The sequence below is a fragment of the Gossypium hirsutum genome, chromosome A12 (genome assembly GCF_007990345.1).
Source record: "Gossypium hirsutum isolate 1008001.06 chromosome A12, Gossypium_hirsutum_v2.1, whole genome shotgun sequence".
NCBI lineage: Eukaryota > Viridiplantae > Streptophyta > Magnoliopsida > Malvales > Malvaceae > Gossypium > Gossypium hirsutum.
In genome coordinates, this window is record NC_053435.1 from 19,365,342 (window position 1) to 19,388,852 (window position 23,511).

Consider the following 23,511-nt stretch of genomic DNA (forward strand, 5'->3'; position numbering starts at 1 on the left):
GATTTCGTACTTTGGCCCATTTTCTCTATTTTTGGCCCGTTTCTCGTTCCTTTCGCTCTCCTATGCTCTCCTAAGTATAAAACATGAAATTAAAGCATTAGGAGCATCGAATTCACCAATTCTAAGGGATAATTATCCATAAAATGCGTTAAGCATGGGGGAAAAATATGTATATATTACAGTTTATAAAATACCCCCACACTTAAGCATTTGCTTGTCCTCAAGCAAAATCCTCAACTCATAATCAAAATAAATCTTTCTCAACTTATAATCTCTATCATAAATATCTCAAAATAATCCATGGGTAATCATACATTGAGAATTCCACTAAAAGAACATAAATGTTTCAAACATTCCAAGTTGAGTATTTAATCATGCAAACATAGGTGTCTCCCCTCATCTAAGTAATTACCTTTGATTTGGAATATCACAGAGTTTCACAATCTCACTAAAGATTCACTCAAATCACTCGAGGTGTTTAAGGAAAATAATTGAAGCACGCAATAGTCAATAATGAAAAATTATTACCATAGGCTTGCATGAAAATCAAATCTCCACCACTATAAATTGAGATGATACATAAATCAAAAGGTCTTTAGGGGTTGTAATGAGGCTTGGCTAGGGGTATGGTCATAGGCTGAAAGCAAAAGTTAGAATCGAGATTGAATTGAAAAATCACTTAACTAGAAAAAGATTTAATATCACTTGCGTACAACAGGGCTTCTCCTCAGAATATGGAATTAAATACTTAAGCTCAAAAACAAAAGATGTATACATTTTTTTTAAGAACAAGTTAAATTACAAAATAGAATAAAACATAGTTAAGCAACTATTTCAATTCAAATCTCGACAAAAATGGGGATCGAATTAATTTAGGGGATTTCAACAATAATAGGTTAAGGGTTAATATTAAGGGTAATACAAGAAATGGTTTGTTAGGCTGAAGAGGGTTTACTAGAGGTTAATTGTAGAGGTAGGCTTTTCATGGCATGAGTGGGTTAATCCTAAGTGCCTTAATCATTTTGACATATCAAATCAAATGGTGTGGTCTTGACATGCATAATCAAGCAAGTTCTAGAATAACAGTTCAATACCGATGCACTCAAAGCAATAATAAAAGTGAGCATGAAAGAATTAATAGATGCTCAAAAGGCTCAAAAATCTCACAAAAATTATGGCTTTTTGATGTTTCAAACTTGTGAATTCCAACTCAAAGTAAAACCTAAAGTTTGGGGAAACAACCTATGATTTTAAATTTTTAAAAATCAACTTATCATTCTTGATTCTCTAATGTCTTAAATTTTAAACAATCAATGCATAAATGCCTATGTTTTAATTGAAGATATATCAATCAAAATCATAAATCAATCAAAATTTATCCTAAATATGATATGAGAGCTTTTCAAGAGAACAAGAGAGTCATTCAGGGATTTTCTGATAGTGAAATGGATATCCCCTCACACTTAAGATGTACATTGCCCTCAATGTACAAAGATAGATATAAGAATATAAAAATAAGATATAGAGAGAAGTGAAACTTCTTGAGTTAAAAATGGATGAAATTCCTAGATTAGTGAGAGTGAGTTGTTGGAAATAAAGCTGGAGGACAAACATGATTCTGAAGAACAACAGGAGAATTGGGGGAATAATTTGGTAGTAATCTTAAAGATAAGTTGTGTTTAAAAAAAAATCTTCAAAAATTAATGAAAGAAAAATTAAAGAAGATAGATAATCTAATTTTTCAAGTGGCACGGCCAGTTCACACGGCCGTGTGGATCGTGTCCCGCCCTTGTTTATCACGAAGTGAGATGTCGTCACACGGCCTTCGGGCACGCCCGTGTGTCTAGGTCGTGTGGCTACATGATCATGTTACACGACCGTGTGTGATGTGGTTTGCTTCTCCCACGATCGTGTAGCTCTGTACACGCCCGTGTTATTTTGACAGTGTTGTCCACGGGTGCTAGACACGGGCGTGTTGCATGCACATGTTCATTTGGCAGATTTGACCACGGTTAGGTCACACGCCCGTGGCCACTTATCGCATCTCGTGTTGGGAAAGATAACTTTTATCCTGTTTTCGTACGGTCATATTACACGACCATGTTTCCATCCATGTTGGTCACACGGCCTTAAGCACAGCCGTGTGATCGGCCGTATAAAGTTGGGAACCTATGCTTCAAAGACTCTGTTAGTGACCTAGATGTTTAAAAATTAAACTTTAAATAATTGAAAACTTTTAGTACTCGGGTTGCCTCCCAAGAAGCGTTTATTTATAGTTTAAGCTCGACTTACCTCTCCATTGAATGGTCATGGTGGTTTGAGGAGTTTATACTCCTCATTCCTACTATCATGCTCATCAAAATAAGGTTTCAGACGGGTGTTGTTTACCTTAAAAGTGCCAAACTTGGGATGACTTACCTCGACTGTACTGAATGGGAAAATGCCAAGAACTATAAGAGAGATTTCTTCATTCGGTGTGGTAGTGACAATGTGAGGATCTGCGGCATCTAATAAGACTTTATCTCCAACCATAAGTTGATGTGGGAAGGTGTTGAGCTTGTTTTGGCGTAGTTCTGGTTTATCATGCGTTCTTGGTTTATGCGTCCTCCATTCATCTAGCTCCTCGATTTGTAGCCTTTGTTCTTCATGAATAGGTCTTCTACCATTACTTGAGAATGGCTCATGTACTTCCTTCAGACTCATTTCCTACAAAGTAGGTTGCACAATATTGTCAGTTTTAGTAGAATGGGTTAAACGATCACAATCAATTTCTGATGTGTTGCCAGAATTGCGAGCTTGAAGGGTGATTGTTTCGTCTCCCACACGGAGTGTGAGTTCACTTGTGCCAACATCAATGATCGTTTTAGCAGTTGCTAAAAAAGGCCTTCCTAGAATTAAAGGAGTGTTGCTATCCTCTTCTATGTCTAGAACAATGAAGTCCACGGGAAATATAAATTTATCGATTTTAACTAGCACATCTTCAATAATACACCTAGGAAATCTTATAGTTTTATCTGCTAATTGAATGCTCATCCTAGTCTGTTTGGGTATCCCAAGACCTAATTGTTTGAACATTTTGTAGGGCATGACGTTAATACTAGCCCCTAAATCAGCTAATGCATTATTAACATCTAAACTACCAATTAAGTAAGGAATTGTAAAACTCCCTAGATCTTTTAATTTTTTCGGTAGCTTATTTTGCAGAATAGCTGAGCAAACTACGTTTAGCTCTACATGCGACGCCTCGTCCAACTTTCACTTATTTGCTAAAAGCTCCTTTAAAAATTTCATTGCATTTGGCAGCTACGATAGAGCTTCAATAAACGGTAAGTTAATGCGTAATTTTTTAAGAGTTTAAGGAATTTATAAAATTGTTCATCTGAGTGGTCTTTCCTTGTCGCGTTTGGGTATGGCACACGAGGTTTATATTCGACATTCACTGATTTGTTTTTATTATGACCTACCTCACCTTGGCCTCTACTTACCATTGTTTCTTGCCTCAGTTTTGGCTCAGGCTCAACGAATCCTTCTTCATCTTGAACATTAATCACATTGAGTTGTTCCATTGGGTTGGGTTCAATATTACTTGGCAAGCTACCTTGTGGTCGTTAGAAGATTAATTTGGAAAGCTGGCCTACCTGAGTTTCGAGCCCTTGGATCGACGCTTGTTGATTTTTAAGTGCTGTCTCGGTGCTCTGGAAAGGAGTTTCTGACACTGATATAAACTTTGAGAGCATATCTTCAAGGTTTGACTTCTGTTCTTGTTGGTAGGGTGGTTGTTGGTAGCCTGGAGGTGGTCTTCGATTTCCTTGGCCTCCCCATGAAAAATTTGGGTGGTTCCTCCAACCTACATTGTAAGTGTTACTATATGGATTGTTTTGAGATCGAGAATTATTACCCATGTAATTTAACTACTCGTTATCCATGTTGTGGCCATAAGGTTGGTATTCCGAATTGCTTGATCCACCTCCACTTTCTTCGCACTGCATTACTAGGTGAACCTGTGAAGAACTAAGAAAACATCAATTTTCTTATTCAAGAGTTCTACCTGATTAGAGAGCATGGTAACCGAATTGATGTTATAAACACCGGCTGTTTTCGTTGGTTTTGTCCTCATGACTTGCCACTGATAGTTATTCAGTGACATCTCCTCTATAAACTCATAAGCATCTTCAGGTGTTTTATTATTGATGGTTCCGCCAGCAGCTACGTCAACCATTTGCCGAGTCGAAGGACTCAGGCCATTATGGAATGTTTGAACCTGAAGCCAAAGCGGTAACCTATGGTGAGGGCACCTTCTCAGTAAGTCATTGTATCTCTCCCATGCATCGTAAAGAGTTTCTAAGTCCATCTGCACAAACGAAGAGATATCATTATGTAATTTGGCTATTTTAGCCGGCGGGAAATATTTTAATAGAAATTTTTCGGTCATTTGTTCCCAAGTAGTGATTGACTCTCATGGTAATGAGTTCAACCACTGTTTAGATTTGTTCCTCAATGAAAAAGGGAATAACTAAAGACGAATGGCATCATCAGAAACACCATTAATTTTAAATGTATCGCATAGTTCCAAAAAGTTTGCTAAGTAAGCGTTGGGATCCTCATCCTGCAAACCATCAAACTGAAGAAATTACTGTATCATTTGAATAGTGTTAGGTTTTAGTTCAAAAGTATTTGCAGCTACAGCAGGTCTAACTATGCTTGATTTAGTTCCTATTAAAGAAGGTTTAGCATAATCATACATAGTGCGTGGAGCAGGATTTTGATTAACTGCAATTACAAGAGGTAGTTGATTGTCTTGGTTTTCAGCCATCTCTTCGATTGGGGGTTGAGTATCGTCCTCTTGCTCGTTCTCTGTGTATCTTAAGCTTCTCCTTATTTCTCTTTGGTTTCTGCGAACTATGCGATTGATTTATTCGTCAAAAAGTAGTGGTCCTGACGGGTTTCTTCTAATCATAAACTATAAAAACCTGTCAAGAGAAAGAAAAAGTAAATTAATAAATAATAATAATTAAATTAAATTAAATTGCAAGAAAAATAAATGGCTAAAGTAATAAAAATTGAGCATTCCTAATACCTTAGTTCCTCGGAAACGACACCAAAAACTTGATCGCGATTTTCGTGACAGGTAAGTTTTAAATATTTATAATTAATCGTTCTTGAAACTAACTATTATCGCGATGCAGGCAAGTGTACCTATCGTACAGTAGTATAGTTTTAGCAAAACCGGATTGTCAAACCCAAAGGAACTAATTAACTAATGTAAGGGGGTTTTGTTTTAACGAACTAATTAACTAATGTAAGAATTCACAGAGAATGGAATTGGGGGATCACTTTTGGAAAACAATTGAATTAAGACAATACCTAAGGAAAAATCCACCTAGACTGTACTTGTTATTCTGGCTCCGAATCGGATGATTTATTCATTTAACTTGTTTCGTAGAGATCCTTAAGTGATGTTATTATCCCTATTCAAAACTAATAACGTCTAATCCCTAGATTGAATAATTGATACTTTTCTCTAATTAACACCCTAGGGTTACATTAACTCGATCTATGGATCCTCTTATTAGGTTTCACCCTAATTTGGCAAAATCTTGTCACCCTATGTCTAGGCGTGCAAACAACTCCGCTTAATTATGACAAATGTACTCTTAGATAAGGTCTATTCCTCCTTTGAATAAGAGCTTATCTTGAATCAATATCCTGGGATATCAACACAAGAATTAAGAACACATAATTAAGAACAAGTTAAATATTTATCGTACAATTCAGAATATAATAACAAGATTCATCTTAGGTTTCATTCCCCTTAGGTATTTAGGGGATTTAGTTCATAACTAAAAAGGAAAACATCTCAGAAGAATAACAAATGCAAAACATAAAGAAAACCCAAAACTCCTGAAGGGAAATTGAGGGGAGATCTTCAGTATTGATGGTGACTCTGGCTTCTAAGATGGATCAATCAGCTTCCTTCGAGTAATTCCTTCTTTCCTCTCTGTGCCCTCTTTTTCTCTTCCTTTTAGGCGTATTTATAGGCTTTAGAATGCCTAAAAACCCTCAAAATTAGCCTTTTCCGAATTGGACTCAACTTGGGCTCGGCAGGGAAACGCCCATGTGAATCGTACTTCAAATCTGCCAAATTGACACGGCCGTATGGTCTGCCCGTGTGAGAAAGTCCAGGCCATGTTGATTTCGTACTGTGACCCATTTTCTCCGTTTTTGGCCCGTTTCTCATTCCTTTCGCTCTCCTATGCTCTCCTAAGTATAAAACATGAAATTAAAGCATTAGGAGCACTGAATTCACCAATTCTAAGGGAAAATTATCCATAAAATGCATTAAGCATGGGGTAAAAATATGTATATATTACGGTTTATCATGTTTATAGGGAGATTGGGGCACACGGCCGTGGGACACGCCCATGCGTGTCGTAATTTTTTATTTTAGGTGCATTGGTGTACACAGCCATGTGGCACGGCCGTGTCGATCTCCATTTGCTTCTCCTATGCTCGTATTAAATTGACAGGTTTACCCACGATTTCCAAACACGGGCGTGTCACATGCCCGTGTTGTTTTGGTTGTTTTACCCATTGCCATGTCGTACGGTCGTGGCTACGTATCACATCCCGTGTTGGGGAAGAAATTTTATCCCTGTTTTCATACGGTCATATCGCACGGCTGTGTTGCATGCCGTGGTATGTGCACGGCCTTTGGCACGCCCGTGTGCCTGGCTGTGTGGCTCTAAAAAGCCTGTGTTCAATTATTTGGTTAGTATGTTAGATTTTAAAAACTAAAATTTAAAAAAAGTAATATTGTTAATGCTCGGGTTACCTCCCGAGAAGCGCTTGTTTAAAGTCTAAGCTAGACTTTACCGTGTGAGTATACTTAAGGAGATTCGTGGAGCCATAGCTCCTCATTATCATCTTTAAATTTCTCACCGTTGTAAGGTTTGAGGCGGTGTCCATTTACTTTGAAAGTATCTTACGATGGGTGACTTATTTCTACGGTGCCGTATGGAAAAACTATTTTGACTACGAACGAACCTGACCATCGTGATTTAAGCTTCCTAGGGAACAATTTGAGTCTCGAGTTATATAATAGTACATGATCTCCAACTTCAAATTGTTTATTTTGTTTTAACCAAGCATCATGGAGTCGTTTCGTTGCTTCCTTGTATAGTCTTGAATTTTCATATGCATAGGTTTGCCATTCGTCTAACTCGTTTAACTGCATCAACCTATTTTCACCTGCAAGTTTGGGATCAAAGTTTAGAAATTTTATAGCCCAAAATGCTTTGTGCTCTAAACCAAATGGTATATGACAACTTTTTCCATAAACGAGTTTGTATGGTGATGTTCCTATGGGGGGTTTTAAAAGCAGTTCTATAAGCCCATAATGCATCATCTACTTTCATTTCCCAATCTTTCCTGTTTAATTCTACCGTCTTTTCTAGGATACATTTAAGTTTTCGATTTGCCACTTCGACTTGGCCACTAGTTTGAGGGTGGTAAGGGGTAGCTGTTTGGTGGTAAACTCTATATTTCTTGAGGGTCTTTTCAAATTGGGCGTTACAGAAATGAGTCCCCCTATCGCTGATGATTAATCTAGGTGTTCCAAATCGAGAGAAAAGTTTTTTAAGGAAACGTACCACTACTCTAGCATCATTTTTAGGCAGAGCTTGTGCTTCAACCCATTTAGACATATAATTGATAGCTACTAAGATGTATTTATTTCCAAATAAACCAGGGAATGGACCCATGAAGTCGATACCCCAAAAATCAAATACTTCACATGAAAGCATATATGTCTGAGGCATTTCATCACAGTTAGAGATATTACCTATCCTTTGGCATTTGTCACAAGAAATAACATACATGTTGGCATCTTTGAATAAGGTGGGCCAATAAACACCTGATTCAAGTATTTTATATACGGTCTTATTTCCACTGTAATGTCCTCTAGCTGGTCCTAAGTGGCAATGTTCCAAGATTTTTAATGCTTCTGTTATTGTAACGCATCGCTGGATGACTTGATCTGCACATATACGGAAAAGAAAAGGATCTTCCTAAAACTAGTTTTTCACATCAGTAAAGAATCGTTTCTTTTGATGATGTGTCAACCCTTTTGGGATAATGTTAGCGGCTAAAAAATTGGCGATGTCTGCAAACCAAGGTACTTCCGAGTCAGAAATAGCAAAAAATTGTTCTTTATGGAACGAATCATTTATTTCCACTTCATCTAGCTCTTTAGTATTTGAATTTTCAAGCTTGGATAAATGATCAGCTGCGAGATTTTCTGCTCCTTTCTTATCTTGATTTTCCAAGTCGAATTCCTGTAATAGCAAAATCCATCGAATGAGACGAGGTTTTGCATCAGTCTTAGTTAACAGGTAGCGAAGGGCAGAATGGTCAATATAAATGACAACTTTAGACAATATTAGATATGGCTTAAATTTATCGAATGCAAAAACCACAGCTAACAATTCTTTCTCCGTGGTGGTGTAGTTCTCTTGTGCGACTGTTAAAGTTTTGCTAGCATAATAAATAGGTTGAATGTGCTTGTCCCTTCGCTATCCCAAAACTGCACCTACTGCAAAGTCACTCGCATCACACATTAGTTCAAAAGGTAAATTCCAATCAGGTGCTATTATAATTGGAGCATTAATCAATTTATCCTTTAGAGTACTAAATGATTTTAAACATTCCTGATAAAATTAAATAGCATACCTTTTTCTAGTAATTTGCTAAAAGTCTAGCTATTTTAGAGAAATATTTAATAAATCTTCTATAAAACCTAGCATGTCCTAAAAAACTTCTAATAGCCTTAACCAAACTAAGAGGAGGTAATTTTTCAATGATTTCGACTTTAGATTTATCAACCTCAATCCCTTTACCAGAAATTTTATGTCCTAACACAATACCTTCTTGAACCATAAAGTGACATTTTTCCCAGTTAAGTATAAGGTTCGTTTCCTCACATCTTATTAGAACTCATTTTAAATTTTTAAGGTAAAGATGGAAAGAGTTACTGAATATCGAGAAATCATCCATAAATAACTCTATGATATCTTCTATGAGTTCGTCAAAGATGGCCATCATGCAGCGCTAGAACGTAGCAGGAGCATTACATAATCCAAAAGGCATTCTTCGGTTAGCAAATGTACTGTATAGACATGTAAATGTCGTTTTTTCTGATCTTCAGGAGCTATTTGGATTTGAAAATAGCCAGATAGTCCGTCTAAGAAGTAGTGGTACATGTGCCTTGAAAGTCTTTCCAACATTTGGTCAATGAATGGTAAGGGAAAGTGATCTTTCCTTGTGGCATCATTTAGCTTCCTATAGTCAATGCAAACTCTCTAACTGATGACTGTCCTAGTTGGAATCAGTTCATTCTTCTCATTGGCTACCACAGTCACGCTTCCTTTCTTAAGAACAACCTGCACTAGACTTACCCAAGAACTGTCAGAAATAGGATAAATAATTCCAGCATCTAGAAGTTTAATTACCTCGGCTTTAACAACTTCCTTCATGTTGAGGTTTAGTCATCTTTGAGCTTGCACACATGGTTTATATTCATCTTCCATTAAAATTTTATGGGTGCAAAAAGAAGGGCTGATCCCTTTAATGTCAGAAATTTTCCAAGCTATTGCCTTTTTATGTTCTTTTAATACCTGGATTAATTCCTCTTTCTCCTTGGATTGCAAGTTAGATGCAATAATAATTGGTAATGTAGAATTATTTCCAAGGAGTGCGTATTCCAAGTGATTTGGTAATTGTTTGAGTTCAAGTTTCGGAGGTTCTTTAATAGAGAGTTTTTGCTTAAAGTCGTTGTTCCCTTTTATGTCCTCATATTTTGCTTTTCTTTGGGAAGATTCATATATCTCCTCTCCTATGGCATGGCACAGTTCCAACATGTCCTTATGTATGATTTCCTGAAAAGAATCTTGAGCAGCATGATCAATAGAGTCAATAAAGTAACATGAGTCATCTTGTTCCCTAGAAAATCTCATGGCATCATAAATTTTAAAAACGATTTCTTCATCACCTACTCTAAGTACCATTTTACCATCACCCACATCAATAACAGTCCTAGTAGGGGCTAAAAATGGATGCCCTAATATTAAAGGCACTTCAACATCTTCATCCATACAAGCACAACGAAGTCAACAGGGAATATAAATTTATCTACTTTTACAAGTATATCTTCTATAATACCCCTAGGATATTTAACAAATCTATCAGCTAGTTGAATACTCATCCTAGTGGGTTTAGGTTCCCCAAGACCAAGTTGTTTAAACATTTTATAAGGCATCAAATTAATGCTAGCACCTAAATCAACTAGTGCTTTATTGACGTTAAAACTACCAATTAAGCAGTGTATAGTAAAACTTCCTGGATCTTTTAGTTTGGTTGGTAGTTTGTTTTGGAGTATAGCCGAACATTCCTCATTAAGTTCCACTGTAGATAAGTCTTCAGACTTCCTTTTGTTTGTTAGAAACTCCTTTAAATATTTTGCGTATATAGGCATCTGCGATATAGCTTCAACAAAAGGTAAGTTAATATGTAGTTGTTCAAAAAGTTCAAGGAATTTACCAAATTGTGCATCCATGCGGTCTTTCTTCAACTTTTCTGGGTATGGAATTGGTGGTTTATATTCCTTCGGCATTGGATTAGCATTGCTTTCGGGTTATACCTTCTCTCTTTTGCTTCTGTCAGCTTCGTGTTGTGGTTTCTTCTCCGATTCAGCTAACACTTTCCCACTCTTCAGTGTAACTGCTTTCACATGTGCTTTTGGATAGGTTTTGGTGTTACTAGGTAGATTTCCTGGTTCTCTTTCTGAAATCATCTTAGCCAGTTGTCCAATTTGAGTTTCGAGACCTTTGATCTACGCTTGTTGATTTTTAAGTGCTGTCTCGGTGTTCTGGAAACGAGTTTCTGACACCAAAATAAATTTAGATAGCATCTCTTCAAGGTTCGATTTCTTTTCTTGTTGATAGGGTGGTTGTTGAAAACCTGGAGAATGTTGTGGCCTTTGATTTCCTTGACCGCCCCACGAGAAATTGGGATGGTTCCTCCAACCTGCATTATAAGTGTTACTATAAGGTTATTTTGGGATCTAGAGTTATTGTTACCCATATATTGGACTTGTTCCTCCTCGATGCTATGGTTGAAGGGTTGATATTCTGTGTATGCTCCTCCTCCATTTGAATCACACCTCATCACTGGATGTACCTGCGGAGAAGCAAGTAAACCATCAATCTTTTTATTTAGAAGTTCTACCTGGTTTGACAGCATAGTAACCGAATCGACGTTATAAACACTTGCTATTTTAGTTTGCTTAGTCCCCATGACTTGCCACTGATAGTTATTCAGTGACATCTCTTCAATAAATTTGTAAGCCTCTTCAGGTGTTTTGTTATTGATGGTTCCCCTGGCTGCTGCATCAATCATCTGTCTTGTCGAGAGGTTAACACCATTGTAGAATGTTTGAACTTGCAACCATAGAGGTAATCCATGGTGAGGACACCTTCGCAGTAGGTCCATGTATCTCTCCCATGCATCGTAAAGAGTTTCTAAGTCTATCTGCACAAACAAAGAGATATCATTACGTAGTTTGGTTGTTTTAGTCGGTGGAAAATATTTTAATAAAAAATTTTCGGTCATTTGTTCCCAAGTAGTAATTGACCCTCGTGGTAACGAGTTCAACCACTGTTTATATTTGTTCCTCAATGAAAAAGAGAATAACCGAAGACGAATGGCATCATCAGAAACGCCATTAATTTTAAATGTATCGCAGAATTCCAGGAAATTTGCCAAGTGAGTGTTTGGATCCTTATCCTGCAAACCATCAAACTGAACAAATTGTTGTATCATTTGAATAGTGTTAGGTTTTAGTTCAAAATTATTCGCAGCAATAGCAGGCCTAACTATACTCGACTCAGTTCTTGTTAAAGTAGGTTAAGTATAATCATACATAGTACGCAGAGCAAGATTCTGATTAACAGCAATCGTAGGAGGTAGCAGATTTTCTTGATTTTCAGCCATCTCATTGGCTGGGGTTTGAATATCGTCCTCTTGCTCGTTCTCTATTTATCTTAAGCTTCGCCTTATTTCTCTTTGGTTTTTGCGAACTATGCGATCGATTTCTTTGTCAAAAAGTAGTGGTCCTGACGGGTTTCTTCTAGTCATAAACTATAAAAACCTGCCAAGAGAAAGAGAAAGTAAATTAAATAATAATAAAAATAAAAATAAAATTAACTTGCAAGAAAAATAAATGGCTAAAATAATAAAAATTGAGTGTTCCTAATATCTTAGTTACTCGGCAACGGCGCCAAAAACTTGGTCGTGATATTCATGTGATAAGTTTTATAAATTTATAATGAATCGTTCTTGAAACTAACTATTATCACGATGAAGGCAAGTGTATCTATCGAACAGTAGTATAGTTTTAGCAAGACCAGATTGTCGAACCCAAATGAACTAAAAGCACTAGTAATGACTATCTTTTTATTATCTAGCCTAAGAATAATGGGTTTTTTTTAACTAACTAATTACCTAAACTAAGAAATCACAGAAAATAAAATTGGGAAATTATTTTGGAAAAACGATTGAATTAAGACAATACCTAAGGAAAATTCCACCTAGACTTCACTTGTTATTTGACTCTGAATCGGATGAATTATTCATTTGACTTAATCCATAGAGATCCCTAAGTTATATTATTATCCCTCTCGAAATTAACAACGTCTAACCCTAGGTTGAATAATTGAAATCTCTTTCTAATTAACTCCCTAGGGTTGCATTAACTCGATCTATGGATCCCCTTATTAGGTTTCACCCTAATCCTGCAAAATCTTGTCACCCTATCTCTGGGTGCCCAACCAACTCTGCTTAATTATGACAAATGTACTCTTAGACAGTGTCTATTCCTCCTCTGAATAAGAGCTTAACTTGAATCAATATCCTAGAATATCAAGACAAGAATTAAGAACGCATAATTAAGAACAAGCCAAATATTTATCATACAATTCAGAAAATAATAACAAGAATCATCTTAGGTTTCATTCCCCTTAGAGTTCATAACTAAAAAGGAAAACATCTCAGAAGAATAATGAATACAAAACATAAAGAAAACCCAAAACTCCTGAAGGGAAATTGAGGGGAAATCTTCAGTCTTGATGATAAATTCAGCTTCTGAGATGGATCAATCGGCTTTCCTTGAGAAGTTCCCTGCCTTATTCTCTATGTGTCCCTTTTCTCCTCCTTTAGGGAGTATTTATAGGCTTTGGAATGCCTAAGAACCCTTAAAATTGGCCTTTTCTAATTGGACTCAACTTGGGCTCGGTAGGGACACGCCCGTATGACACGCCCGTGCGCGATTACTTCAGGCTATGCTCGAGCTTGTTAGAATGGAACGGGCGTGTGTTCTACCCGTGTGAGTCGTGCTTCAATTCTGCCAAATTGACACGGCTGTGTGGTCTGCCGTGTAAGGAAGTCCAGGTCGTGTTGATTTCGTACGTTGGCCCATTTTCTTCATTTTTGGCCTGTTTCTCATTCCTTTCGCTCTCCTATGCTCGCCTAAGTATAAAACATGAAATTAAGGCATTAAGAGCATCAAATTCACCAATTCTAAGGAAAAATTACCCATAAAATGTGTTAAGCATGGGGTAAAAATATGTATAAATTACGGTTTATCAGTCAATCACTACATGGGAACAAATGACAGAAAAGTTTTTATTAAAATATTTTTCGTCGGCTAAAACAGCCAAATTACGTAATGATATCTCTTCTTTTGTACAGATGGATTTAGAAACACTCTACGATGCATAAGAGAGATACAAGGACCTTTTGAGAAGGTGCCCTCACCATAGGTTACCACTTTGGCTATAGGTTCAAACGTTTCATAATGGCCTGAATCCTTCGACTTGACATATGATCAACGCAGCCGCTGGCGGAACCATCAATAAGAAGACACCTAAAGATGCTTATGAATTTATAGAAGAGATGTCACTGAATAATTATCAGTGGCAAGTCGTGAGGACAAAGCCAACAAAAATAGCTGGCATTTTTAACATCGATTTAGTCACCATGCTCTCTAATCAGGTAGAACTTTTGAACAGAAAACTTGACGGTTTTCTTGGTTCTTCACAGGTTCACCCAGTAATGCAATGCAAAGCAAGTGGAGGTGGATCAAGCAATTCAGATTACCCACCTTATGGCCACAACATGGAGAACGAGCAATTAAATTACATCGGTAATAATCGTCAATCTCAAAATAATCCTTATAGTAATACTTATAATGCAAGTTGGAGGCACCACCCAAATTTCTCAAGGGGAGGGCAAGGAATTCAGCGACCACCACCACTACCAGGCATCCAAAAACCACCTTACCAACAAGAGAAAAAGTCGAACCTTGAGGAGATGCTAACAAAATTCATCTCAGTGTCAGAAACTTGTTTTCAGAATATCAAGACAGCACTTAAAAATCAACAAGCGTCGATCCAAGGGCTCGAAACTTAGATAGGTCAACTCGCTAAATTGATATTTGAACGACCACAAGGTAGCTTACCGAGTAACACTGAATCTAACCCAGGGGAGCAAATCAATGCAATTACCCTTCGAGATGAGGAAGGGTTAGTTGCACCTGAACCAGAACAAAGGCAAGAAACTGTGGTAAGTAAAGGTAAGGGTGAGGTGGACCACAATGACCAGAAACTGGTAAGTAAAGAGTACAAACCTTGTGTGCCATACCCAAACGCGACAAGGAAAGACCGCACAGAAGAAAAATTCGGTAAATTCCTTAAATTATTAAAGAAGATACATATTAACTTACCGTTTATTGAAGCTCTTTCGCAGATGCAAAACTCAGTCAAATTCTTAAAGGAGCTTTTAACAAATAAGTGGAAGTTGGATGAGGCGTCGCATGTGGAACTAAATGCGGTTTACTCAGCCATACTACAGAATAAGCTGGCCAACAAATTAAAAGATCCAGGGAGTGTTATGATTCCCTGTTTAATTTGTAGCCTAGATGTTAATAATGCTTTGGCTGATTTAGGGGCTAGTATCAATGTCATGCCTTACAAAATGTTTAAACAACTCGGTCTTAGGAAACCCAAACAAACTAGGATGAGTATTCAATTAGCCGATAAAACAATTCGATTTCCTAGGGGGATTATTGAAGATGTACTCGTTAAAATTGACAAATTTATATTCCCAGTTGATTTTGTTGTTCTAGACATAGAAGAGGATAGTAACCTTCCTTTAATTTTAGGGAGGCCCTTTTTAGCAACCACTAGAACAAAAATTGATGTTGGCACAGGTGAACCCACACTTCGTGCAGGAGACGAAACAAGCACCCTTCAAGCTCGTAATTCGAGTAACACATAAAAAATTGAAGGTGGTTGTATAAATCACTCTACTAAAACTGACCATGTGGAGCAACCTACTTTGCAGGAAATAAGTTCGAAGAACCTACACAAGCCATGTTTAAGCAACAACAAAGGACCTATCTATGAAGAACAAAGGCTACAAATTGAGGAACTAGATGAATGGCGGACACAGAAGCCGAGAACACCCGATAAACCGAAACTGAGCCAGGACGAGCTCAATACATCACCAAATCAACTTAAGGTTGGAGAAAAAGTACTACTAGATGTAGCAAATCCTCGCATTACCACTTCTGAACCTAATGAAGAAATTCCTCTTACGGTACTCAGTATTTTCCCATATGGTATAGTCGAGGTAATTCACCCCAAATTCAAAACTTTTAAGGTAAACAATACTCGTCTTAAACCTTATATTGATAAAGTTGATAGCAGGGATGAGGAGTGTAAACTCCTCGAGCCACCATGATCACACACCAGAGAGGTAAGTCAAGTTAGACTATAAATAAGTGCTTCTCAGGAGGCAACTCGAGCATTAACAGTAATGATTTATTTAAATTCTAGTTTTTCACATCTAACCTACTAATTGAGTCTTGAAACACTGGATTTTCCCATCCACACGGCCGTGCGATACGGCCGTGTGAAAACAGGGCAAAAATTTTCCCCAACACGGGATGCGATAAGTTGCCATGGCATGTGATAAGGCCGTGGATGAAATTTCCAGACCAACACGGACGTGTGACACACTCGTGTTTTGAAACCTTGGGTGAACCTGTCAATGTAGCACAGACGTTGGACACGCCCATGCCATTCACCCGTGGTCGACACTGTAAAACTAACATGGGCGTGGGCTATCATACACGGGTATGAGAGAAGAGAACGAAGTAAGACATGGCTATGCGACTCGGCCGTGTGCACCCACAAGCCCAAGGAACATGGGAATAGGGCGAATGTCAGACGCACCTAAATTTAAAAATTGTGAAACACACGGGGAAAAATTAGGTCACACGGGCGTGCCCTACGGCCATGTGCCCCAAAATCCATATAAACCCCTCACTATTCATCATCCCCCTCCCCAAAAATCCCTAACCCTAACTGTTGCAACTCCACACATCCTACCTGCCACGCCCGTGCGCCGCCTACAACACTGTTTCTGACGACCCAAGCTTCTCCCTTTTGCGTTTGTTTACTCTTTTCACTCTATTTTTTTTAAATATTTTGCCTATTTCATGATTTCTCTGATCTATTTGACTATCTTATGTGAATATTCATAGTAGAATAATAATACTCATGCTTGCATTAAAGAATATTTCCATTTTTCATACTACATTCATCCATTTTCTCGTTTCCATGGATTTTATGCTTACCCACATGTATTCATACATTAGATATTCCAGTCGTATTATTCTCATAGTCCTATTTTAGAAACTTAATATATTTGTTTTAGTTGTTTTAGTTTTGTTCTCTTCATCTAATATGTGAGTCTCATGAAATATTCCTATTTAGTTTTGTGTTTCCATGCTATTTTTGGGGCTTATTGGTTGAACTTAGACTTTTTAATGTAGGTATACAATGTCATCCTCACGTGGTAAGAAAACTGCTGTCCTCACCTCGAAGAAAAGGAAAGAGCAGCGTCATCCTCGGGTCCTATCGCGGAGATTAGGCACCCTTTCCTCGAGTTCCACTTGGGATCCCAAGAGGAGCTATTTCAGATATTACGAGCCCAACCCCTAGGTATGGGCCGCTGCATTGACTGGGCCACACTTGAACAAATTTAGATGGCTGACGCGGCCCGAGCCCTCCTGACGACTAAAACTTGGGGGCTCTTCTTTGAGATCATCGAGCCGACATACCTCGAGCTCATGATGGAACTATGCTCAACCTTCCATCTTTAACTCATCATGACAAACTTTGACGATCCTAGAACAGTCCAGTTCCGCTTTGGTGGTCTAGTGCATTAGTTGAGTGAACCCGAGTTTGGGATTGCAATAGGGCTATACACAGAGAAGTTCATGGACAACAATGAACTCGACACCCTCCACCGGCACATCCACTACTCTCCCTCGGAGTGTTGGAAGGATCTCGTCCCTGCCTCGGCCTCCTATGATCCTAGGCACTTTAAGGTATCGACCCTCGCCCTATCCCGGCAATACCTACACGCCATCTTGGCCCACACTCTGACGAGACAACAAGAGAGCATCGGCGTCGTCAACACTCACGATGCCTGTTTCCTATGGAGCATGATGAATGGGCTCGTCTTTGACCTTGCCTACTTCATCGCCCTCGCCATCCGCCTTCAGAAGGAGTGACATAAGAGAGGGGTTATCTCTATTGGGCCCTATGTGTCTCGATTGGCACGACACTTTAGGCTCCTCAACATAGCGACACAATCATCCTCTCTCACTTTCATTGGCTAGATGTCCCCATACGGCATCTCGAACATGCTAAACATGAGGATGATCAAGAAATGACGTGGCACCTACCCTCCTCAGTATCGCCTCGTGCAGTCCACCGAGGAGGAGGACCCAGAGGGCATTACTGATGATATCCCTCCACGTCATGAGGACCCACCGTCTCACTCACCACCCATCCATCGTCCAGTTCATGCGGCGGCTTCATACTCTGACATCTCTGAGCGCCTTACTCGATTTGAGCAGCAGTGTTTTCAGTGTTTTAATCACATTGATGCTACACTTCATCAGATTTGTCAGTACCTTCACATCTTATCACCACCACCACCTCGCGAACCATCCGGCGATGACGATATTTAAAAAAAATTATTTATTATTTTTTTCACTTTTATCTTTATTTATATTATTTAAGAACTTTTTATTTCATTTTCCTTTATTATTATTTTAATTTTAGTTTTTATAATTTTTATTGAATCATTTACAGTTTTGGCTACTTCATTACGAGTAATTATGCTTCTTTATATTTCCTAAAAAGTTTCTGATTCTATCATAGTTATAAAGAGCTCCAAAGCTCATCATCGCATAGGAACTAAAAACTCTACTCGAAAAGGTTCTCCACGACTACCATGTCCTACTCGACCACGACCATAGCTACCACCAGATATAATATTCTTTTGGCGCAGGACCTATAGACTAATAAACCTCTACCACCACCGAAGTATCCTCCTCCACTCTCATCATTGCCTTGGCCGATTATTCTCCATAACTCCAAATCAAGGAGTTCATTCATCATTCAGGAAGTTTCACTTCTGTCCTTATTTTATGATCATTTATATATATTTTTCAATATATCTATCTTTGTACATTGAGGGCAATGTACAACTTAAGTGTGGGGGGTCTTTCATATCATCATTAGAAATCCCTGAATTTTGTCTTATTCTCACGTGAATCACTCATACCACTATTAGAATGAATTTTAATTAATTTATGATTTTCATTGATATGTCTTGAGTTAAAACATAGGCATTTATGCATTGATTGTTTAAACTTTAAGACATTAAGGAATTAAGCATGATAAGTTGATTTTTGAAGAATTATAAACTTTTAGGTTGTTTCCCTAAGTTTAGGTATTATCGTGAGTTGAAATTCACAAGTTTAAACATCAAAAAGCCATAATTTTTGTGGGATCTTGAGCCTTTAGAGCATATTTTAATTCTTTCATGCTCACTTTTATTATGAGTGTGTCGGTATTGATTTGTTATTCTAGAACTTACTTGATTATGCATGTCAAGACCACACCATTTGATTTGATATGTCAAGATGATAAAGGCACTTAGGTTTAACCCACTCACTCCACAAAAGCTTACCTTCATAATTGACCCTTAGTGAACCCCTTTGAGCCTAACAAGCCATTAATTGATTTACCCTCAATATTAACCCATAACCCATTATTGTTGAAATCCCCTAATTTGATCCCTATTTTTATCGAGATTTGATTTGAACTAATTGCTTAGCTATGTTTTGCTCTTCTATGTATTTGACTTTTTCATAAAAAGAAAAAAAAACTTCAACATATATTAGTAGTAATTCGTCATTTTTGAGCTTGAGTGTTAATTCCATATTTTGAGAAGAAGCTTACTTGTATTCAACTGATGACTGGTTATTTTTCTAGCTAGTTAATTTTTCAATTCAATCTCGATTCTAACCATTTCTTTCAGCTTGTGACCAGACCCCCTAACCAAAGCCACATTACAACTCTCTAAAATACCTTTTTGATTGATGTATCAGCTCAATTTATAGTGGTGGAGATTTGATTTTCAAGAAAGCCTATGGCAATAGCTTTCATATTGACTAATGAGTGCTTTAAATGATGTTCTAAAACACCTTGAGTGATTTGAGTGAATCTTTAGTGAGGATGTTAAACTCTGGGATATTTTGATCAAAGGTAATCACTTAGATAAGGGGAGACACCTATGTTTTCGTGATAAAATACTCAACTTGGAATGTTTGAAACTTTGATGTACTGTTAGTTGAATTTTAAATGTATGAATACTTAGGGATTATTTTGAGATATTATTGATAGGGATTATAAATTGACAAGAATTTATTTTGATTGTGAGTTGAGGATTTTGCTTGAGGACAAGCAAACGCTTAAGTGTGGGGGTATTTGATAAACCGTAATTTATACATGTTTTTATCCCATGCTTATCATATTTATAAATGGTTTCTCCTTAGATTTGGTGAATTCGATGCTCCTAATTCTTTAATTTCATGTTTTATACTTAGGTGAGCATAGGAGAGTAAAAAGAGCGAGAAACGAGCCAAAAACGGATAAAATAGACCCACATGGGAAATCAACACGGCTTGGGATTCCTCACACGGGCGTGTCACATGATCATGTCCCTTTGGCAGGATCGAAGCACGACTTACACGGGTAGACCACATGCCCGTGCCTATTCAACAGCTTTGACCACGGCCTGGAGTAATCGCACACGAGCATGTCACACGAGCGTGTCCCTACAGAGCCCAAGTATAACCCTATTCAAAAAAGGCCAATTATGAGGGCTCTTAGGCATTCTAAAGCCTATTTAAACACCTGAGGAGGCACTTAGGAAGGGGGACGCAGAGTAGGAGGTAAGAAATTACTCAAGGGAAGCCGATTGGTCCATCTTAGAAGCTGGATTCATCATCAAGACTGAAGATCTCCCTTCAATTTCCATTCAGCGGTTTTGGGTTTTCTTTATATTTTGTATTCATTATTCTTCTGAGATGTTTTCTTCTATAATTATGAACGAAACCCCCTAAATACCTAAGGGGAATGAAACCTAAGACGGATCTTGTTATTATCTAAATTGTATGATAAATATTTGACTTGCTCTTAATTATGTGTTCTTAATTCTTGTTTTAATATTCCAGGATATTGATTTGAGTTAATGCTCTTATTTAAAGGAGGAATAAACCCTGTCTAAGAGTAAATTTGTCATAATTAAGTGGAGTTGATTGCACTCCTAGAGATAGGGTGATAAGATTTTGCCGGATTAGGGTGAAACCTAATAAGGGGTTCCATAGATCAAGTTAATGCAACACTAGGTGTTAATTAGAAAGAGATTTCAATTAATTAACCCAAGGTTAGACGTTATTAGTCTCAAAAGAGATAATAATATAACTTAGGGATTTTACGGATTCAGTCAAATGAATAAATCGTCTGATTCAGAGTCAAATAACAAGTGAAGTCTAGGTGGATTTGTCCTTGGGTATTGTCTTAATCAATCGAATTTTCCCAAAAGCTTTTCCCTAATTTCTCTCCGTGCACTCTTAGTTTAGTTAATTATTTTAGATAAACAAATCCCTTGATTTTTAGGCTAGATAATAAAAAAATATAATTATTAGTACTCTTGGTTCTTTTGGGTTCGACAATTTAGTCTTGCTAAAGTTATACTACTGTTCGATAGGTACACTTGCCTTCATCATGATAATAGTTAGTTTCAAGAATGCTTAATTATAAATTTTTAAAACCTGTCGCGAATATCACTTATCACCACGCCCGTGTGTTATTGCTCACTCCTGTGGTCAAGGTTGTTAAATAGGCACGTGCATGTAGTCTACCCATGTAAGTCATGCATCAATCCTGCCAAATGGACACGACCGTGTGGCTTACCCGTGTGAGGAAGTCCAGGCCGTGTTGATTTCTCATGTGGGTCCATTTTCTCTGTTTTCGGCCCGTTTCTCACTCTTTTTACTCTCCTATGCTCACCTAAGTATCAAACATGAAATTAAAGAATTAGGAGCATCGAATTCACCAAAATCTAAGGAGAAACCATCCATAATTGTGCTAAGCATGGGATAAAAATATGTATAAATTACGGTTTAAATTTTCATTTAGATAACAAATACGTTTTAATATAGAATGAATTTTCAACAAAATTATATTTTTCGAGAAACACTTCAATGTGACATTGCCAGATTTGGCCATAACGTCTAGGCCAGGTTTGGTTACATTTAGTGGTATTAGAGCTAGGTTGCAAAACTCGGCTGTGGATTTGGGTTTCTTTTAAAACACTGTTTCAAATAATTTGAAATACTTGGAAATGTTTTACTGAGTGTGTGGTACACCAATTCTCCAACGTCGATTCTATAAGTCCTTCGAAACTACTGTTTGTTTAAATTGAAATACTAAGACTACTATAGGAAATAAACTATACTGAAATACTCTGTTTAGGGTAAACTGAAACTCTAGTAAGACTGCGATTTGCAGAAATAAAACTCTGAACAACTGATACTGCTTTTCATAAAATATCCGTTAATAAACACTGGAACTATAAACTAATACATAAAACTTTTAGTACAGATAATATGCAAATCAATAATGAGCACCAGAGGTACTCGTGGAAGAGGTACAAGAGGCCGCTGAGGAGGCCATGGAGGTGCTCAAGCTGGGTCTTCGTCATCGGGCCACATGTCTAACGCTGAAGCTAGAGAGGCACCGCCTTCACCTGTGACTGAGATTGGGTCACACAATCATGCGGCTAGGGACGACGTACTAACTTAAGCTATGTTATGAATTCTGGAGAGGGTCGCTGGGCCCAATACTGGTACTGTGGACCATGGGTCATTTAAGGAGTGACTCAGGTCTAATGGGGCTGAGATTTTTAGGTGTATTGCTTGAGTTGCCCTTAATGTGGCTGAATATTGGATTGAGGCCACAGAGAGGATTATGGATGACCTCGACTGCACCCCCGAGCAAAAACTAAAAGGTGCAGTGTCATTACTACGAGATGAAGGCTATCAGTGGCAGTTTACAGTTAAAAAGGGTACTCAGCCCGACCGGTTGACTTAGGAATTTTTCAAGACTGCATTTCAAGGAAAATATGTGGGCGCTAGTTATGTGGATGGCCGAATAAGAGAGTTTCTGAATTTTTCTCATGGGGATAAATCTGTGGGTAAATACGAGACAAAATTTTTGCGACTTACTGTTATGCACGTGGGATAGTGGCAATTGAATATAAGCATTGAGAGCACTACCAATGAGGTCACTGTGTTGAGTCCATTAGGGTAGTCAGTGAGGGTAAATAAATTATTCAGAGATGTACTGTTAGAGGTTCAAGGAACTATCTTTACAGCAAATTTAATGGAACCCCCTTTTAGAGAATTCGATTTAATACTAGGTATGGATTGGCTGGTTAAATATCAAGTGAGTTTGGATTGCGCTGCTAAATGGGTGGTATTGAAAACTGCGGAGGGTGATAAGGTAGTTGTAATTGGGAGTGTCAGAATTATTTGTCAAATGTGATTTCTGCACTGAAGGACAAGAAATTCGTTCATAAGGGTTGTTAGCCTTGGTCTTTGGCTGATTCTCTTTGCCCCTTGCTCTTTCCCTTAGCTTTGTTCCTTTACCGAATACCTTTCCCCCTCTTCAATCAGTTGATGCTTTTTGGCCGAACACTTTGTCTTCTTTTCTCATTACTTTTTTGGCTTTCTTCAATTCCCCTTCTCCTTTGCTAGAGCCGAATACCCTCTCAACTTCTATGTTAGCTGAATACTTCATCTCAAGGACTGCGACTGCTCCTTCTCGTGCCTCGGTTTGAGGGTGTGTTTTGGGGGTGGCCGAATACTTCTTTCTCTCAGTCTTAGTTCTACATTTTGGGTAAGTTGCTACACTTGGTTCAATTATTTGCATGTATGATATTAGTTAAGAAGTCGTGAATGGGATGCAAAAT

At 37.9% G+C, this 23,511-nt stretch overlaps 3 non-coding genes across 3 annotated transcripts; 2 read left to right on the forward strand and 1 right to left on the reverse strand.

Annotated features, from left to right (window-relative positions):
- Nucleotides 1–4,277: 4,277 nt before the first annotated feature.
- On the forward strand, nucleotides 4,278–4,384 carry LOC121212062 (small nucleolar RNA R71). Its single transcript, XR_005907272.1, has one exon. It is a non-coding gene; the product is annotated as a small nucleolar RNA R71 (small nucleolar RNA).
- Nucleotides 4,385–11,509: 7,125 nt separating this feature from the next.
- LOC121211908 (small nucleolar RNA R71) lies at nucleotides 11,510–11,616 on the forward strand. The gene has a single exon (XR_005907125.1). It is a non-coding gene; the product is annotated as a small nucleolar RNA R71 (small nucleolar RNA).
- A 2,151-nt stretch (nucleotides 11,617–13,767) lies between these two features.
- On the reverse strand, nucleotides 13,768–13,874 carry LOC121211890 (small nucleolar RNA R71). Its single transcript, XR_005907107.1, has one exon. It is a non-coding gene; the product is annotated as a small nucleolar RNA R71 (small nucleolar RNA).
- Between the last annotated feature and the right edge of the window lie 9,637 nt (nucleotides 13,875–23,511).